Source organism: Triturus cristatus, chromosome 1_1, assembly GCF_964204655.1.
Source record: "Triturus cristatus chromosome 1_1, aTriCri1.1, whole genome shotgun sequence".
NCBI lineage: Eukaryota > Metazoa > Chordata > Amphibia > Caudata > Salamandridae > Triturus > Triturus cristatus.
Window position 1 is genome coordinate 1168022109 of NC_140579.1, and position 16338 is coordinate 1168038446.

The following is a 16338-nucleotide window of genomic DNA, read 5'->3' on the forward strand; positions in this document are numbered from 1 at the left end:
TTCTAAGTTCACGTTTTTCAATATGTCTATTAACGCCTTAGAACACCGGTTCCCCTCTCTCGTTATACTTAGAATTCAGGTCTCCCACTAACAAAGTTTTCGGTTAGTCTATGGTTAAAGGGGCAAGATAGTTTGCCAGTTCACTGGTGAACTCCCCCTTTGCAATGGGAGGGGGGGGGGGGGGTCTGTAAACCTTTTTGGGGCTGTTGAACCTTTTTATAAGTCAGTCATGCAATTACAGAAATGCCGGCAGCCCTTATTTCAGAAATGCACTGCCATTGTTGTCAGACAATTTTTGAAGATTCTCTGACTTGAGTCCAAACAGAAGGGCTTTGAATTGGTAATGCTGCCATCCATAGGGAATCTCAGATATTGCTCGTGGTGCAAAGAATAGAGATAAGGCAGTATAGGTCTTGGGACATCAAGAATGCCTCTTGCTGAAGCAGAGAGGACCATCTGCAGTTTGACCACTCTGAAGGTGTGTATCTTCAAGCACTTGCTCAGATCCCACACATCCCAAATCAGTCAGCAGGCAACAATTTGTTTTCACCAGGAAGAACCTGAAAAAAATCCCTGACTGCACTGACCTTTTGAAACTTTGACTGCACGCTGCGATTTAGAGAAATTTCCATTGCAATGGGTCTAGATTGCGATGGCATGATTTAGCAGGTGGGCAGAGGGACGATTTTTAGAAGATTGCTATCATACGTTTGCAACACACGACCTGAAGTGCCAGACAGTCTGAAGTGATGAACTTTCAGGGCAAGGTAAAATCTGAAACCTTACTGGTTACAGGATGGAAGGTAGGAGTGGTAGGCTGTGCAAGAAAGTTGGGCTCATCTGTGTCTCAACTCAATCAAGAAAGGTTTCTCTTCGTTTTTTGTACAGCTTTGTTGTTGATTTACTTCTGATTCCTTGAGTGCCCTTTGTCGTGGAAGAGTTGGCAGGAATAGTAATGGCTGTATTGTCTGTGTTGTGATATGTATTGGCAAAGAATTTTCCTACCCAGCCTGCAATCTCCAGGAGACTTCAAACCCAGAAGGTCTGTGAAACTGCAAGAGCATGCAGTGTGTGTATCAGTTTTTAATGTCCCAAGTTGTCTTATTGAGCAGTTTATCAAACCGAGTTTGGCTATCAAAGGGAATGTCCAGAGCTTTTCCTTGAGTTGGTAGTCTCTGTGGCGGATACGTCAGTGAATGTTGCGGGGGGGGGGGGGGGGGGGGGGTGTCGAGCCAAAGGATGTTTTTATAGTGGAGGGGGCACAGGTTGCCACTGGGGTGGGAATGCCTGTTTTGAGCATAATTTTTCCATCACTTGTTGAAAAACTCTGGGAAAATAGACCAGCTGTGTACAATGCTGTAGATGCCTTGGGTGAAACCCTGGTCAACAACGAGGTGACCACCAATGACAGAGACCATCACTGATGAAAGGGCAGTCACTAACAAACAGATAAACATCAATAATGTGGTAGTCGACTAGGTAACCACTGCCTAATGGCTAGAGCGGTCAAACTAAGCTGGACAACCGGGTTAGAGTCTCAGGAGGGACACTCAACATCCTGTAATTCTGTGAACAAAAACAATGAATGTGTCAGTCTGTAACACAACTAGTGCTCATGTAAAGCGCTTGGATACCTTCCGGTCAAGTTCGGGCTATGTAAAACTAAAAAAAAAATGGTTCACAGCGGTTGTGTGGACGACAAGGTGGGTAGAGGAGACGATGGCTTGACAACGGACAACATTTTTCAGTGACGATGAAGCGGTTAATGACAGTTTCAGTGGGAAAGACAACATGTTAACGTATCCCATTTGTGCATCATTTATATAAGCAATGGGCCGAGAAAAAGCCGGAAGCTGCAGCAAGAGAGAAAGATTGTTTTCGTTTTTGTTTTGTTTTTTTAAGATAAACAAGAGTTTTACAGGTGCCTTCTAAGTAAACACCTTAGGCATCTCCAGGTTATTTCTCTTTTGAACCTTTTTACAAGAATTTCCTATAGGGAACTTCTAGTTAAATCTTTCACCGAGGAGGCAGCATCTCTTTTGTGCTCTTGAAGATACAAAGCCAGGTGCCTATCCCAGGCAAGAAGAGTCATGATTGTGAAGGTCATACAAAGGTAACATTTAGATGCCTTATGTTTAAGGTAGAGGCAGTAAACACTTGAGGTGCAGATCATGTAAAATTATCTCTTAGGTCACAGCCTAAAAGGGATGGAAACAAGATTTGTTCTTCTGAATAGAAGTTGGCTTTATGGCTGAAGTCTCCGCTAACACAGAAGAAAAACATCCAGTAACAACTCACTGAGATTCAGTAGCTGAAGCTGTGCGCGAGATGGTGTCCAGGAGAGGAAAACATGAAAATCCTGAGGTTATGAGCCTGGGTAATAGGAGAAGAAAGAGCAGAGCTCCTACTGTGAAATTCCTCATATCAAATGTGGAGTAGAAAATCTGATATCTGGTTGCCTCTCGGGGGAGGAGTGTGCTTGGTGCATTCACATGACTAATTAAAGTTTGGGTGCTTTTTAGGTCTCGGCCTGACGTAGGCAGCACGCATGCGCTGCCTCATCATACGAGGCTTTTTTGAATCGATACGATTCCAAAAGCCTCGTTCCAGCTCCGTCTTACCTTTTCATTCGTGCGCGTCGTGCGTCACGAATTATGCCTAAACCAGTGCAATGATTGCACTGTTGGCATGCCACTCGCTGCTTGTTGCCACCCTGTCTCCTTTGATCCACGCCCAGCGGGATTGGATCTTTTACCTCGACGTGACACCGTATTAGCGTGCCGCACTTTTTTTGTATGCTTGTTTTTGTGAGTACCTGCACTTTTTTCCCCCATTTAAAGCACTGCATTGCACGTCTTGCTCTTTTTTCCCCCCCTCTTCAATCACTGGTTCAGCACAGCGCCGGCCTTCAGATGAACGAGGCGAGTCTCATTGTGCGAGTCTCATTGTGTTCTTTTTTTAATTAACATATTAAATAATGGCGGCCGCGGTCTCAGTCTTAATAAAGTCTAGCTCGCTGACCAACAGGAGATCCTCAAATAACACGGAGGGTGCACAAGAGCAGTCTCATATTAAACGCCTCGCAGAGTCTTTAATGATGAAACCGTGAGGACGTGACCGTAATGGGAACGGATTCGGTGGCCTGAGCGCACAGGGCAGAGGCCGGCAGGTGAATTGGATCCGAGTGGCTTCTTCCTAGAAGGGCTAAAGCAGCCGCTTTTTGACGCCCGGTGCGGGGCACACTGCAGAGCATGCAGTGATCTGCAGCAAGGTTTGTGCCACAGCGTACAGTGGAGACAGGTGTAAGGAGGCACTCTTGAAGCTACAGCGCCGGACTTGAGCTCGGAGAATCTTTCAGTTTTACTACGGTGTTGCAATCGTGTGTTGATTGCCACGCAGCTGACCTTAGTATCTTGTAAGTATTACAGCCAGGAAGTTTAAAGTCTTCAACTTTGCCAGTTTTGTATGCCTAACAAAAACATCATTACTGGTAGGTAGGTGGGTTACTGTTTTAAGACTGAAATCCTTTTAGTACACACAGTTCATAAATTGTCTCTTATAAAAATAATATATTCGTCTGGCTGAAATTATCAGTGATGTTGGCATCCGCTATGCTGGCAATTATAGGGCAGGACCGTTGCTTGTTTTTGTTTCGTTATATATTACCACAGTGTACACAAAATACCCAGGCGCCTACAAGGACTATGCTGTAACGTATACACAATGTCCTTGTAACAATCACCTCGCCTGTAATAAGAACAAGAAAACACACCCCTGCCCGGCCAAAATCGTTTATCACAGCGGACTTGTGACGACCCGCTTCCTAATTCTAGTATAAAAGACAGCTCTCTCACCACACAAACAGAAAAGAAGGAATCAAGGTGACTGGTTTTCGCCCCTTTCTTCTAAATGTACTTTCCCTGAAATCCCCATTACCTGGTAACAAATTGTTTAAGGCGGTGCGGTGCGTTCACGGGTTAGAACTCCTAGAGCAGGGTTTCATTTACTTGAATTGACTTGTTTAAATATGTATTTGAAGTTAACTTACGATCTTCACAGTTACTGTTCTTGTCACAGTTAACCTTACACGTTAATTATTCTGCATATTTGTCATCGAAGATCACCTGCAGCAGGAGAGGGCTGACGGACCATGGGGTGAGCATAGGTATAGGGGGCTAAAGGGGTGGGGGTATGCAGAAGGTTGTGCCATATATTACTCAAGAATGCTGCGCAACAAGCCTAGATATTCGTGTTTGCAGGCACTCTTTCTCTAGACAGATATCGTGACAGCGAGGCACATTCCTGCTCTTGACCACATGGCAATTAGAGGTTCAGTGTAAAAATATCGGGTGGCCAATTTGTTTTAAAATACACTAATTAACAAATGCTTCAGAGTTTGCTCTTATTTAGTCCTTTCTTTCCAGTATGCTCACATTGGTGTCATCAGTAGTTCTTTTTACAAGTAGAAGATCTAGTGTTATTCCTGCTTGATCTGTAGTGTGTTGAAAGCATGCAATGTTTCATTGGTGTTACTATTAGTGTTAAAGCTTCCATGTTCCAGCACCCAGGCTCAGGTGCTGCATGCCTAAATACTTATAAGGTCCCAAAGCCGAGACAGATTGCATTGCAAATACTTGTTTAATAAGGTGAATGCACTAATAATCAAGCACTTGTCCTGGGCCCCATGGATATTTGAACAATATTTATCACTGATTTTAACTACCAGGAATTGCAAGCACGAACAAGGGTAACAAATCAAGCTTATACATGTGTGAAAGGTCCAATGCTGCAGACATAAGGAAATAAAATTGTCTCACATTCAAAAACCGACAATAATGCTAGTGATGTGCTACAGCACCAGTGACTCTGGGAGGCATCTGGTGAAGTTTGACTATAAACATATCATCTGTTTGATGCCATGAGTAATGCCGCTTTGTATCTGCAGAGATTAAACTGTTGCCAATTCCTCGATTTGGAGACTCGAGTATCATCTTTGTATTAATTAAGCATATGTTATAGCTGAACCACTAATACCTAGACCAACTGATGGTGCTTATTATGAGCAGTACCTCAGCTTGAGGCCATGCCTGACATGCCCAGTTATTTGTCGAAGTAAGACTTTGGCCAGGTAGTCTACAGAGTGAGAAAGTAGTTTGTGCTTTGTTAAGAATGACACATCCACTGTTTAAGCCTATGTCTGGTACTCTGTCAAAAACAGGTCAGGACCAGGTCCTTCAGTTTATTCCATGCACTGCTCATCATTTGCTATGGTTAGATTGTGATCGAGCTGGCTCCTTCAGCTCATCACAGATACTGCTTCGTATCTGTTAAAGTGAGAATATTGATGTGTGCTCTGTGTGGGGACAAAAGGTACACTGCCCAGGAGACAAGGGTAGCCTTTTTTCATGTTCTTTGCTTATAGCCGCTGTTGATCCTTCTCAGTTGCGGATATATACACACACACATACTGTGGCCATACCCTCCCTAGGAGAACAAATGTGAACAATGTTCACCTGCTTAAGATAAACTGTGGCTAGCTACTCGGTGTGCAGGGACATAGGAACAGTCAACCCAACAGACAATGAATAGTATTAAACTTGACTCAAAGGAAAGGGCGAAAGCAATATTTAGGCAGAAGATGTGGTAATAGATTCAATATTGACAGGTCTTGCATAGTGTCATTCTAGGCTCATAATAGAGGATGTGCTATGATGTCATCAACAAACACCATGCAGTTGTGTGAAGATTCCTAGAAGAAGATGTGCTCATATTCCAACCTTCACTTACGAGCAACATGAGTCAAGGTGGAGAGCAAAGGGTGTTACCCCCACTCCCCCAATAGTATAGCACTAGGTTAAATTACAGCACCTTATAATGCAGAAGAACAATTGTTACTTACCTGTAAACAGGTGGTTCTCCAGTATTGGTGTCTTTCATAGATTCACATGCTTGAATATTCCCCGTCGTCGGAGTGGGAGTCCCACGGTAAATAAAATAGCAATATATATATATATATATAATAAAATATATACATAAGTAATCATATAATTAGCGCATGTAGGTGTAAAACACACATAGTGTACCTATAAGAGAAAACTCCATAGGAATACAATGGAGAGAGACAAAAGACCTTTGTAGTCTATCTCTGTCATTATGTAAGTCCGAACTCCAGCCAATCAGGCGTCAGCCCCTCTCTAGAACCTTCTCCTCAGAGCTTCTCACCTCAGATTTTCGTAGCACAAGAGAGACTGTAAAGTGCATGAGGAGAAGAGAGCCTCTGAAGGGAGGAGGGAGGGTCGCATGTGAATCTATGAAAGACACCAATACTGGAGAACCACCTGTTTACAGGTAAGTAACAATTGTTCTTCTCCAGTATTAGGGTGTCTTTCATAGATTCACATGCTTGAATATAGAATAGCTAGCAGTAACAATCACCATTGTTTCCAAGCCAAAATAGATTCAACATATATAGATTATCAATCTTCTTATGCATAAAAACAGTATTGAACAACTGTAACATTGTAAATGCATAAAATACATATATGGAAACAATATGGAGGCGGGAGGAAGAGGCTCACCTTACTTAAAAAGATTGCGCAGCACTGCCTGTCCCACTGCAGCATCCTCCTCGCTTAAAGTTGCCAAGCAGTAGTGCTTAGTAAACGTGTGTCTGGTCGACCACGTAGCTGCTCTGCAGATGTGTTGCAAAGATACTCCAGCAAATAAGGCAGTAGATGATGATACTGCCCTAGTGGAGTGTGCCCTCACTGGAGACTGCAGAGGCTTATTTGCCCTTTGGTGACAAAAGACAATAGCTGCCGAGATCCAGCGTGCAATCGTTGGTTTAGTAACCTGACGTCCTTTATGACAGCGTCCATATGCTATAAAAAGTTGATCGGATTTCCTGAAAGAAGCTGTCTTACTGATGTAGAACTTAAGACACCGCTTGACGTCCAAAGAATGTAATCTTTGTTCTGCAGGTGTCTGAGGATTGGCAAAAAAGGTCTTTAATATTACTGGCTCATTAATGTGAAAGTCAGTAGGCACCTTGGGTAGAAATGATGGATTGGTGCGTAACACTGCAGCATCCGGTTTGAACTGCAGGAACGGAGGTTTGATGGTAAAAGCATGGATGTCACTGACACGACGAGAAGACGTTAGTGCCAGAAGTAGAGCTACTTTCCAAGTGAGATATTTTAGGTCGGCCTTGTGAATGGGCTCAAACGGAGGTCTCATCAATTGTGCCAACACAACGTTGAGGTGCCACAACGGAGGAGGACGCCGAACTGGCGGAAATTTCCGGAATAGGCCCTTAAAGAATTGGCGGATTATTCTTGAGGAACAAAGGGAACTTGATCCATCTTGCCGGAAACGGGAAATGGCTGCTAGAAAAACCCTTAGGGTTGCATGCGACAGTCCAGAACTGGCTAGGTGCAAGAAGAATGGTAGCAATTGCTCTGCCGTGGAATGTATCGGATGAACTCCGTTAGCAGCACACCAATGGCAGAATCGTTTCCATTTAAACTTGTACGTCCTGATTGTAGAAGGTGCTCTTGCCTGGGCCAAAATATCCCTACAATCCTGGGGGATGTCTAGGTGGGCGAACTCATGGTGTTCAGGTTCCATGCTGATAAGCTCAGTGAGGAGGGATTTGGATGACAAATTCTCCCTTCGCTCATTGTAAGCAGATCCGTCCGATGTTGCAGGAGGATTGGCTGGCATTGGGACAGGAGGAGCAGTTCTGAGAACCACGCTTGCCGTGGCCAGCGCGGGGCTATTAGGATCAGGTGGCAAGGCTGTCTCCTCATCTTCCAAAGAACCCGAGGTATGAGGGGTATTGGAGGAAAGGCGTACGCAAATAGATTGCACCAGTTTATCAAAAGGGCATTCCCTTGTGATTGCTTGTGGGGATGCCAGCTTGCGTAATTTCGGCATTTCCGGTTCTCCGGCGTGGCAAAGAGATCGAGTTGCGGACGGCCCCATAGTTGGAATATCCTCTCTAGAGTGGGTTGGTGTAACTCCCACTCGTGGGTCGACGAGGAGGACCTGCTCAGGGAATCCGCTAGGACATTGGATACTCCTGGCAGGTGGACTGCCGTAAGCAAGATCTGATGACTGAGAGACCAGTCCCAAATTCTTTGAGCTAGCCTGGTAAGACTTTGGGATCTTGTTCCGCCCTGTTTGTTGACATAGTGCATACAGGTTGTGTTGTCTGTCTGTATTAGCACTGACTCTCCTTGGAGCAAAGGCAGAAACGATTTTAGAGCCAGAAAAATCGCCATGAGCTCCAACCTGTTGATGTGCCAAGATCTTTGATGTGTGGACTTTCCCTTCACAGAGAGATCCTCCAAATGAGCGCCCCATCCTTCCAATGAGGCGTCTGTTGTGAGTGTTCTGTCCGGTGGCAGCGACAGAAAGGACATGCCTTCCGTCAAGTTGGCTGGAATTGCCCACCATGCGAGTGCTGACTTTATCTGATCTGTGACACATATCATGTCGTGGAAAGATCCCGTTACCTGACGCCACTGAGCATCCAGAGCTTCCTGGATAGGACGTGTCCTCAGCCGGCAATGAGGGATCAAGGCAATGGATGATGACGCCATCCCCAGAAATGATTTTAATAGTCTCACAGAAACTGACTCTCTTGATCTGATCAGAGCCACCAGTCGCAGCATCTTTTTGAGACGCTCCTGGGAGAGGAATGCCTTCGCTGACACAGTCTCCAGAGTTGCGCCCAGGAAATCTCTTTGTTGGTACGGATGAAGTTGGGATTTTTCCACATTTACGGACAGGCCTAAAGAGCGAAACACGTTCTGGCACAGAAGAGTGTGTTGTCGCAGGTGAGTGCTTGACTGAGATTTCAGGAGAAAATCGTCCAGGTATGGAAATATTTGCACTCCCTGGAGGCGCAAATACGCTATTACTGGAGCCAGTACCTTCGTGAACACTCGAGGGGCTGAGCGCAGGCCAAATGGTAACACTTTGAATTGGTAATCGTGTTGACCCACTCGAAAACGCAGGAACTTTCGATGCCGCTGTAAAATAGGGATATGAAAATAGGCATCCTGGAGATCTATAGTCGCCAGAAAATCTTCCTGCAAGAGTAAGCGCAAGATGTCTACCAGCGTCATCATACGGAAGGATTGGCTCTTTATATATTTGTTTAGTGCTCTTAGATCGAGGATGGGCCTCCACTCTCCGTTTTTCTTTGTGATCAAAAAGAACCGGGAATAAAAACCTTTTCCCTTCTGAGACACTGGTACCAGTTCTATAGCTCCTTTTTGCCTTAAAAGTCGGACTTGATGCAACAGTTCTTTCATGTGAGCTGGTGGCGGTCCGGAGGGTGGAGTGGGAGGAGGGAATTTGGTGAATTCTAAGGCGTGTCCCTTCTTCACAATGTCCAAAACCCAACGGTCCTTTGAGATGGAGGACCATTGGGAAAAGAACAGAGAGATTCGACCTCCAACCTTGTCTGTCCGGTAAGAGTCACTGTCTCTTTGATGCGGATCCTCTGTATGAGGATTTTCCTCTATATGACTTGGAGGTTTGCTGCCGTGATGTTTGCTGTTGCTGTCCATAAGAGTAACGGTTGGACCCTTGATTGTAAGGTTTGTATTGTTTATTGTCTCTTCGAAAACTTGAGGAGGTGCCGCGTCCGCGTGCACCACGAAAATTACTCCGCTGAAATTGAAGGTTTCCTAGTGATCTAGCTGTTTCAGTGTCTTTCTTTATGGACTGTAGAGCTTCATCGACGTGGCTCCCAAATAAAGACTCGCCGTCATATGCCATGTTTAAGATCATAGACTGAACCTCCTGACGAAAGGATGTAGATTTTAACCATCCTTGCCTACGCAGAACAGCCGCTCCGGCAAGCTGACGGAAACCCATGCAGGCGATGTCCACTGCACAATCGATTATTTCCGCCGATGCCGCTTCTCCCTCTTGGAGCAACTTCATTGCCTCCACTTTAGATGGCTCTGGTAACTCCTGAACCACATCCGAGATATCAGCCCAAACTTGTCTGTCATATCGTCCCAGGATGGCCAAGGCATTAGCTGCTCTAACCACCGTAGAGGCCATAGAAGAGAATTTACGCCCTATGGCATCCATCCGACGTCCGTCACGATCCGGAGGCGAGGTGATAGAAGATGCCGGATTTTTCGCCTTACGTTGCGCTGCCTGCGTAACGACCGACTCAGGTTTAGCCTGACCCGTGAGGCATGCTGGGGTTCCTATCGGTGCCTTATATTTCTTTTCCAATCGAGGCACCTGAGCTGGCAAGGTATTCGGTGTCTGCATTAATTTCTTGCCTTCTTCCCAAATAAACTCAACTATGGGAATAGCATGAGTCTGTTTGTAGGGTTGATTCTTGAAATCATAAAGGAAGCAATCTTCCTCCCTGCGCTCCGTTGTTAACTTAAAACGGTGTGATGCCCTTTCCATCAGTTGGTGAAAATTGGCTATGTCCACTGGAGGTGAATCCCCTGTTACTATCTGTGAGGGGGATGGTGTTTGTGCCTGGTAATTGTCCCACTCCGCCATATCATCATCATTGTCATCTACATCCCCATCATCATCTGGGATTTCACCCTCTTCTGGGTCCTGAGGGCCTTCCTCTACAGGCTCATAATGAGGCAACACCCTTTCCGGAACCTGTCGTGGAGGTACAGGCGGCATCTGTGGAGCAGGATTTACAATAGGCACCGGTGGAATAATTGCTGGAATCACCGGGGTTGACGGAACCTCTGAACGTTGAGGGGATAGAGGGAACCGTTGGTTGTAGTCGTCCAACATGCGTTGGAGATTAGTAATGAGCGACAGAGGAAGAGTCGCCGTTTTATGCTTCGGAGGGGCCTGGTGTATATATACCGGATCCTCATCCTCACTACTGACATCCTGGCACTTAATAACCAAGTCGGATGGACTTTGTGCCGTTCCGAAAGACTCCGGTAACCCCTCGGATTCCTGATCCGAATCTGTAGCGAATAATGGTGAGGGAGGCTGTGCAACTCCCAAAGGAATATTATGTTCCTGGCTCTCCAAGCCCACAGTAGGAGGTAATGGTGTCCAAGAAACTCCTTCCCTTCTTGTTTTCTGGGTAGTCGCCACACCGCGTATTCGTACCCTTACGAATGTCTGTGGGGATGTACTCGTCGACGGAGCCGTCGTCGAAGGAATGATGGTCGACGGAATTATCGTCGACGACGTCTGTGGCAACAAGATTGCCGTCGTCGGATTCGCCGTCGACGGGGCCATCGTCGACGGAGCCGCCGTCGACGGAGCCACCGTCGACGGAGCCGCCGCCGACGGAGCCGCCGTCGAGGTCTTCGTAGACAAGGCTTTCGTCGACGGAACCACCGTCGACAGTGTCGTCGTCGGGATCTTCTTTTTCTTCGCCGACGGAATGGGCGTCGACGAGCTCGACGACGTCTTCGTCGACGACACAGTCTTCGTCGACGGAACCTTTACCTTCTTCGTCGACGTCGAAGTAATGGGCACAACAGAAGTCACCGCCCTTGAAGAAGTGATGGTAATCGTCGACGAGGATAACGTCGACATAACGCTCGTCGACGACGAAGCAGCTGACGTCGTCGTCGGGGTCACCGTCGACGAGGTAGAAACAGCAGATCTCGTCGTCGGGAGCATCGTCGACGAGGCTGACAAAGTTTTCCCCGAGGAATGGGAAGTAGACGCCTCAGCAGCCTGAGAACAGTGTCCCATAGGCGACAAAGCAGTAGGTGAAACCACAAAGGTGGCAGTTGTCAGAGGCAAAGCCAGCTTCTTTTTCTTCAGGAAAGGAGATGGTAACTCCTGCACACTACTGCGCTTAGAGGCTGGTTGAGAACGACCAGAAAAGAGACTTTCCACATCAGAGGGAGAGTTATCCTTGTCCTTCAGTCTCTGTAGCCATAATAGCAGGCGGCCTTCTCTGTCCTTTAGAGTTTTTGTAGAAAAAGTTCTACAAAACTTACATTTTGCCACCTCATGGTCAGGATATAAACAGTAAATACACTTACTGTGTGGGTCCTCAGAGAACAAACGCAGTTTTCCACATGAAGAACATGGTCTAAACAAAGATTTCTTACTAGAAGACATCCTCACTGACAAAAACTGAGCAGAGCTCAGGGAGACTCCCTGTCACACGACGTGCGGTAGAAAATCTGAGGTGAGAAGCTCTGAGGAGAAGGTTCTAGAGAGGGGCTGACGCCTGATTGGCTGGAGTTCGGACTTACATAATGACAGAGATAGACTACAAAGGTCTTTTGTCTCTCTCCATTGTATTCCTATGGAGTTTTCTCTTATAGGTACACTATGTGTGTTTTACACCTACATGCGCTAATTATATGATTACTTATGTATATATTTTATTATATATATATATATATATATATTGCTATTTTATTTACCGTGGGACTCCCACTCCGACGACGGGGAATATTCAAGCATGTGAATCTATGAAAGACACCCTAATACTGGAGAACTCCAGTTTGGGAATCGCTAAAATCATGGTTCAAGGACCCAAGAGGATAGAAATTTAAAATCCAATCTGATGGCCAAGTCCGATTTTAAACTACTATGTTGAAAATGGCACTTTAAAAAAGGTTTATGAATGAGCGGTAGAATGCACATCAATGTAACATAGTCAACTTGATTATAGATGCTCACAGGCAGTTTGTGTGAGAGCCTAGAGCGCACCTTGTCCTAAGCAAGCAAAATATTCATAACTGACTGGTGTGCAGAAGCATACCATCTCCAAGATGCACAACCATCGTGCATGGATACAAGCAACAAGCAGGAGTCTAAATTAATTCATCTTTTCCTTAGTGGTCAGTTTTTTAGTCTTCATTCTTCAATATTCTCAAAATTCATTCAAAGGGATTGTGGTTACAATATTCAAATGTATACGAAATGCTTTTTTCAGCAACACAACAAAATCCACAATTTAACTTAGGTAACCATGGTAGTACATACCCAATGCATATCTGGTGTAAGCCCTTAGTCAGGGGTAACTACAATGAAGAAAAAGTCACATCAACAACCATTGATAGCCACATGAGTTCAAGTGTAAATAAACAATTCGACAACTAATTGTGATGATACAAAATGTAGAACGTACACACCATAACCGAAGCATCCTGTGAGCAACAAAGCCAATAAACTCATGCTGGACATAAAAATGTGCAACAAAAACATGAATCAAAATAAATTTTTAGAAATGAGTAAAAGCGCATCCACATTAACACTGTGACTGAAGATATACCCCATGATAGTCAGATAGATGTGAAAAACAAACCCAGTGCAAAAGACACAATGAGAAAGTGACCAAAATGTAAACAAACTCAAAACACATAGAATAAACTCAACTATCATCTACTTTAATGTGAGAAACGATGTAGCCACACTAATCTTTCCAACATCCATCAAATAAATAAAATTCTCAGCCAAAAGGACTGACCACAACGAGCAGCCCATTGTCAAACCTTCATGCACTAAAACAGGTAAAAGGAGCCTTGTGCAAACGTGAAGTGAATTTAAACTATATCGGGTGTCTAATTGTTTATTTACACTTGAAACATGTGGCTATCGATGGCTGTTAATGTGACTTTCTTCATTGTCGTTACCCCGGACTAGGAGAAGAAAGATTATGCCATGTTGGATTTTGGCAGGGCACTGTGCGATTGTCTTTTTTTTTTTTTTTTTTTATTTGTAAACAGGCTGGCAAGAAAAGCATACATTAATACATGCATTTGTAGACATAGAAAAAAAAAATATTTCATGAATTATGGCATTCTTTCGGCACAGAACTGAGATACAGAGTTATGAGGACAGGGAAGGAAAAGAGGAGAAAAAAAAAAAAAGGGGGGGGAGGGGGAAGGGAAAATGATTGACAGTGCTAAACAGATGACAGGAGCCATGTCATTCCATAAAAGTTCCCCAATTCTTTTCATGTTTGCTCAAAGAACGTATCCCTCTTAAATTTGCTAATGCTAGCCAATGCCCACCAATCCCATACCGTAGGTGGATCAGAACAGGTCCAAGCTCTGGCCAAGGTTAATTTAGCACAGGACATAAGGATTGAGGCCAGGGCAGCCTGTGAGAAGGAAATAGGATGGATATCTAACAAAACCGAGGCAGCAGTGAATGATTTTAGGACCTTCTGGATGTCCCCCCAAAAGGTCTCAAGAGTGGGACAGGAGAACAACATATGTACCAGATCAGCGGCCTCGGCAGAGCATTTTGTTCGATCGCTATAAGAATTATTAGAAGACCATTTAGAGATTATTTCGGGCGTATAGTATAACATACAACTCGTTCTGAACTGTTGGAGCCTTAAACTAGATGATCGAACCTGCTTATTAATATTTGACAGGGAACACTCTATCTCTCTCGAAGTGATATTTGAGCCTAGTAACCTACCCCACTTATCAGCCAGTTTAGAACAATCGTTTGATTTAAAACTAGTTAGGAGGCTGTAAGTGTCACTTATTACTGATCTATTTTTTACAGAGTATAGGCAGGTCCATAAATCGTTATCTGAGACCTCCAGAAGTTGTATTTTGTTGATCAGATAATCGTGCATCTGTAAATGTTTGTACCTCATAGTTTCGGGAAGATCATATAACAATTTAAGAGTGTTAAAGTCTAAGAACCCATATGTGCCATATAGATCCCTTAAGACACTAATACTCATCCTAGACCAGCTGTGAGCGATGTTGTCGTTAAAAATTCCCGGAAGACCCAGGTTGCCCCACAGTGGCAACTTTGAATGGAAAAAAGTAGTTTTGCAGTGGATTAATATGTTGCCCCAGATCTTTATTAAGTCTCTAGCAGTCTTAAATTTGACTCTTTTAAATTAGTTAGGATCGTTAGCTCGTAGTAAAAACATGTTTGAGTCGTGTTTTAACATAAAGGTGTGAAAGAAAAGTGCTCCTCCTCTGTTTAGTAAAGAACGAATACGCAAAACAAAAGCAGACCAAAAATACAACTTAAAATCAGGAAAATTAAGCCCTCCCGTGTTCGTATTATTTTTCAGAAGATTCAGCGACCTTCTCACTTTTTTATAGCCCCAAATAAATCTACTGAATGCACCATCTAGTTGTTTAAAAAACATATTATTTAAAGCCAATGGAATGGAACGAAATAGGTACACAAATTTAGGCAATATCATCATCTTTATCAGATTAATTCTTCCAATTAAGTTCAGGGGTAATCTATGCCATTTTTGTAGTAGTATAATAGTGGATTTGGTTAATTCGTTGTAATTTATGTTATTAATTTCCTGAATTTTGGCCGTTAATTTGACGCCTAAATATGTAGCACTTTTACAGATCTCGGGGACCGCCAAGGCTGGGGTATAGTTAGCAATAACCTGAGTCTTTTGTAAGTTGAGTTTGTACCCAGAAACGTTCCCAAATTTGCCGGCTTCAGAGACAATGCCTTGTAATGCCTCCACAATATCTTGTGAGTAGACCGCGATGTCATCGGCATATGCTGTTATTTTTAGCTCTTGCGAGCCGGACCTAAAGGGTACGATTTGGGTTTGGGACTGAAGAGCGGACAAGAAAGGTTCCAATGAAAGAGCAAATAAAAGGGGTGATAAAGGGCATCCCTGACGTGTGCCGTGAAGTGTTGAGAAATGTGGAGAGGTCAGGCCCCCATAACAGGTACAGGCCGTTGGATTATCATACAGAGCCTGTATGCCCCGCAAAAATTGCCCCCCAAACCCCATTTTAGACAGGACACACCAGAGATAGTCCCACCCCACTCGGTCAAAAGCCTTCTCAGCATCTAATAAGATCATGCCGAGTGGGGTGGACTCCATCTCTGCTACGTCAAATGCCGTAATAGCCATATTTACATGCATTGTAGTGTCTCTCCCTATTATGAACCCGTGTTGCTGTGGGTTAATGATTTTAGGCAAAATAGGAGACAATCTTAATGCCAGAATTTTGGCAAATATTTTTGCGTCAGTGTTTATCAGAGATATGGGTCGGTATGACCCTCTCTCCTCCTTTGGTTTGTCTTTCTTTAAAAAAAAAAAGATTATTTTCGCCCTGTTCCATGATTTGGGTGCTTTTCCATTGAGCTCAACAGATTGCAGTACCTTCAGGAACAGAGATTCCAATTCAGCTAGACACACTTTATATATCTCCAAGGGTATTGAATCCTCCCCCGTCGCTTTCCCTGCGGGTAATAGGGATATAGCCTGATGTAATTCTGCCAAAGTTATATTATCAGACAATGAGTCCGTTCCGAATATGACCTGCTGGTTGATTATGTATTTATCCACATAATCCCGAATGGTGTCTGGGTTAGGAATGTTTTCTGGAGTATATA

At 44.3% G+C, this 16338-nt stretch overlaps 1 protein-coding gene across 6 annotated transcripts in view; it reads right to left on the bottom strand.

Moving 5' to 3' along the window:
* The window catches only part of LOC146871802 (STE20-related kinase adapter protein alpha-like), a 302580-nt gene that overhangs the window by 23450 nt on the left and 262792 nt on the right, over positions 1 to 16338 (bottom strand). The window contains exon 12 of one of the 6 annotated variants that reach the window (XR_014981078.1): positions 12973 to 13010. The exons of the other annotated variants lie outside the window; for them this stretch is intronic. The gene's annotated coding sequence lies outside the window, so the exon portion shown is untranslated. The remainder of the gene's footprint in view (positions 1 to 12972; positions 13011 to 16338) is intronic. 6 annotated transcript variants of the gene reach the window in all.